The 4,645-nt window shown below is 35.9% G+C and overlaps 1 non-coding gene across 1 annotated transcript; it reads left to right on the top strand.

Annotated features, from left to right (window-relative positions):
* The first annotated feature begins 678 nt into the window (after positions 1-678).
* On the top strand, positions 679-782 carry LOC130964557 (small nucleolar RNA R71). Its single transcript, XR_009080646.1, has one exon. It is a non-coding gene; the product is annotated as a small nucleolar RNA R71 (small nucleolar RNA).
* The last annotated feature ends 3,863 nt before the right edge of the window (positions 783-4,645 follow it).

The following is a 4,645-nucleotide window of genomic DNA, read 5'->3' as shown; positions in this document are numbered from 1 at the left end:
TTCTTACTCAGCTGGCCCACTTGTGCCTCCAGATTTTTGATGGAGGATCTTGTTTCACTCATGAAACTGAAAGTGGCTTTTGACAGACCAGAGACTAGATTGGCTAAATTAGAAGTGTTTTGTTAAGAATTCTCTGTCTGTTGCTGAGAAGATGATGGAAAAGGCTTGCTATTGCTCAGCCTATTGCGTCCACCATTGTTGAAGCCTTGTTGAGGCTTTTGTTGATCCTTCCATGAGAAATTTGGATGATTTCTCCATGATAAATTATAGGTGTTTCCATAAGGTTCACCCATGTAATTAACCTCTGCCATTGCAGGGTTCTCAGGATCATAAGCTTCTTCAGAAGCTGCCTCTTTAGTACTGTTGGATGCATTTTGCCATCCATTCAAACTTTGAGAGATCATGTTGACTTGCTGAGTCAACACTTTGTTCTGATCCAATATGGCATTCAGAGCATCAATTTCAAGAACTCCTTTCTTCTGAGGCATCCCATTATTCACGGAATTCCTCTCAGAAGTGTACATGAATTGGTTATTTGCAACCATGTCAATAAGTTCTTGAGCTTCTGCAGGCGTTTTCTTTAGGTGAATAGATCCACCTGCAGAATGGTCCAATGACATTTTCGAAAACTCAGATAGACCATAATAGAATATATCTAATATAGTCCATTCTGAAAACATGTCAGATGGACACCTTTTGGTCAACTGCTTGTATCTTTCCCAAGCTTCATAGAGAGATTCACCATCTTTTTGTTTAAAGGTCTGAACATCCACTCTAAGCTTGCTCAGCTTTTGAGGAGGAAAGAATTTATCCAAGAAAGCCGTGACCAGCTTATCCCAGGAGTCCAGGCTATCCTTAGGTTGTGAATCCAACCATATTCTAGCTCTGTCTCTTACAGCAAAAGGGAAAAGCATGAGTCTGTAGACTTCAGGATCAACTCCATTCGTCTTAACAGTCTCACAAATCTGCAAGAACTCAGTTAAAAACTGGTAAGGATCTTCAGATGGAAGTCCATAAAACTTGCAGTTCTGTTGCATTAAAGCAACTAGTTGAGGCTTAAGCTCAAAATTGTTGGCTCCAATGGCAGGAATGGAGATGCTTCTTCCATCAAATTTGGACGTGGGCTTAGTAAAATCACCAAGCATCCTCCTTGCATTATCATTATTGGGTTCGGCTGCCATCTCCTTCTCTTGTTCAAAAATTTCTGAAAGGTTACTTCTGGATTGTTGTAATTTAGCTTCTCTTAGTTTCCTCTTCAGAGTCCTTTCAGGTTCAGGATTAGCTTCAACAATAGTGCTCTTGTCCTTGTTCCTGCTCATATGAAAGAGAAGAAAATAAGAAAAGAAGAGGAATCCTTTATGTCACAGTATAGAGATTCCTTTATGTTAGTAGAAGAAGAAAGGGGAGAAGAGTGAAGAAGAATGAATAGTCTATATAAAGAGTAATGATAGGGGAGGTGATAAGAGATGAAGAGAAGTGTTAGTAAATAATTAAATAAATAAAAAGAGATGAGAGAGGGAGAAATTCGAAAATAAATTTGAAAAGGAGTTAGTGATTTTCGAAAATTAAAGATAAGATATAATCAAAATTAAAATTTAAAACAAAAAGAGTTTTTGAAAAAGAGATGAGATATTTTCGAAAATTAGAGAGGAAAAAGTAGTTAGGTGGTTTTGAAAAAGATAAGAAACAAACACAAAGTCAAAGAGTTAGTTGAAAAAGATATTAAAATCAAATTTGAAAAGATAAGAAGATAAGAAGTTAGATAAGATATGTTTGAAAAAGATTTAATTTTTAAAATTAAAATTAATTACTTAACTAACAAGTAACTTCAAGATATGATTCTAGAATTTAAAGATTGAACCTTTCTTAACAAGAAAGTAACAAACTTCAAATTTTTGAATCAATCACATTAATTGTTAGCTAATTTTTGAAAATTTGATATAAAGATAAGAAAAAGATTTTGAAATTATTTTGAAAAAGATTTTTAACAATTTCAAAAAATAGAAAAAAAATGAAAAAGATATGATTTTTGAAAAAGATTTTGAAAAGATAAGATTTTTAAAATTGAAAGTTTGACTTGACTTGTAAGAAACAACTAATATTGAAAATTTTTGACTAAGTCAACTCAAATTTTCGAAATATTGAGAGAAAAAAGGAAAATATATTTTCTTATTTTTGAAAATTTTTTTTATTATGAGGGAGAAAAACACAAACATGACCCAAAACATGAAAGTTTTGGATCAAAACACAAGATGCATGCAAGAACACTATGAATGTCAAGATGAACACCAAGAACACTTTGAAGATCATGATGAACATCAAGAACATAATTTTGAAAAATTTTTGATGCAAAGAAAACATGCAAGACACCAAACTTAGAAATCTTTAATGCATGGACTCTATGAATGCAAAAATGCATATGAAAAACAACCTACAAGACAAAACAAGAAATCATCAAGATCAAACAAGAAAACTTGTCAAGAACAACTTGAAGATCATGAAGAACACCATGAATGCATAAATTTTCGAAAAAAATGCAAGAAAAATTTTGAAAGCATGCAATTGACACCAAACTTAAAAATTGACTCAAGATTCAAACAAGAAACACAAAATATTTTTTATTTTTATGATTTTATGATTTTTTTGGATTTTTATTAATTTTTTTTGAAAATATTTTTGGAAAAAAAACGAAAAAGAAAAGAAAATTTGAAAAAGATTTTTGAAAATTTTTGAAAAGAAAATTACCTAATCTGAGCAACAAGATGAACCGTCAGTTGTCCATACTCGAACAATCCCCGGTAACGGCGCCAAAAACTTGGTGGACGAAATTGTGATTCATTCTCTTTGTATTTGCATGAGATTTATTTAATGGCTCTTTGCTATGTGTGGACACAACTCCGTTCAACTTAACCAGCAAGTGTACTGGGTCATCCAAGTAATACCTTACGTGAGTAAGGGTCGATCCCACAGAGATTGTTGGTATGAAGCAAGATATGGTCACCTTGTAAATCTCAGTTAGGCAGATTAAATGGTTTATGGATTTTCGAAAATTAATAAATAATAAACATAAAATAAAATAGGATAGAAATACTTATGTAAATCAATAGTGGGAATTTCAGAGAGGCATATGGAGATGCTGTGCTCTTCTAGAATCTCTACTTTCTTATTACATTCATCCTATCCTTCTTACTCCTTTCCATGGCAAGCTGTATGTAGGGCATCACCGTTGTCAATGGCTACATCCCATCCTCTCAGTGAACATGGTCCTATGCTCTGTCACAGCACGGCTAATCATCTGTCGGTTCTCAATCAGGTTGGAATAGAACCCCTTGATTCTTTTGCATCTGTCACTAACGCCCAGCCTTCAGGAGTTTGAAGCTCGTCACAGTCATTCAATCCCAGAATCCTACTCGGAATACCACAGACAAGGTTAGACTTTACGGATTCCCATGAATGCCGCCATCTATCTAGCTTATACCACGAAGATTCTGTTGGGGAATCTAAGAGATATGCACTCGGCCTAAAGTAGAACGGAAGTGGTTGTCAGTCACGCGCGTTCATAGGTGAGAATGATGATGAGTGTCATGGATCATCACATTCATCAAGTTGAAGTACAACGTATATCTTGGAATAAGAATAAAAGAGAATTGAGTAGAAAATAATAGTAATTGTATTGAAACTTGAGGTACAGCAGAGCTCCACACCCTTAATCTATGGTGTGTAGAAACTCCACCGTTGAAAATACATAAGTGAAAGGTTCAGGCATGGCCGAATGGCCAGCCCCCCAAAACGTGATCAATGGCCTCCTAAGATGAAGAATAAAACAAAACTGAGACCAAAGATGAAACGTGGTCAAAAGACGACTAATACAATCGTTAAATGTCCTATATATACTAGACTAGCTACTAGGGTTTACATAAGTAAGTAATTGATGCATAAATCCACTTCCGGGGCCCACTTGGTGTATGTTTGGGCTGAGCTTGATCTATCTACGAGCTGAGGCTTTTATTGGAGTTGAACGCCGAGTTATAGCGTGTTTCTGGCGTTCAACTCCGGGTCGTGACGTGTTTCTGGCGTTTGACTCCAGACAGCAGCATGTACTTGGCGTTGAGCGCCATTTTACGTCGTCAATTCCCGAATAAAGTATGGACTATTATATATTGCTGGAAAGCTCTGGATGTCTACTTCCAACACCGTTGAGAGCACGCCATTTGGAGTTCTGTAGCTCTAGAAAATCCATTTTGAGTGCAGGGAGGTCAGATTCCAACAGCATCAACAGTCCTTTTGTCAGCCTTTTTCAGAGTTTTGCTCAAGTCCCTCAATTTCAGCCAGAAATTACCTGAAATCACAGAAAAACACACAAACTCATAGTAAAGTCCAGAAATGTGAATTTAACATAAAAACTAATGAAAACATCCCTAAAAGTAGCTTGAACTTACTAAAAACTACCTAAAAACAATGCCAAAAAGCGTATAAATTATCCGCTCATCACGCATAAGGAGGAAAATTTCGAGGGAGAATGCCCTACCACCTTCTCCTTTCAGAGAGGAATATTCCGGGGGAGCTTGTCCTACCACCTTTCTCTAGCTGTCGCATGATGCCGTGGGTTAGAGCCCTACCACCTTGCAGTCATAGAGAAACCTAT

Source organism: Arachis stenosperma, chromosome 2 (assembly GCF_014773155.1).
Source record: "Arachis stenosperma cultivar V10309 chromosome 2, arast.V10309.gnm1.PFL2, whole genome shotgun sequence".
In the NCBI taxonomy this organism is placed as follows: Eukaryota; Viridiplantae; Streptophyta; class Magnoliopsida; order Fabales; family Fabaceae; genus Arachis; species Arachis stenosperma.
The sequence above is the reverse complement of the archived record's forward strand: the minus strand, read 5'-3'. Positions and strand labels throughout refer to the sequence as shown.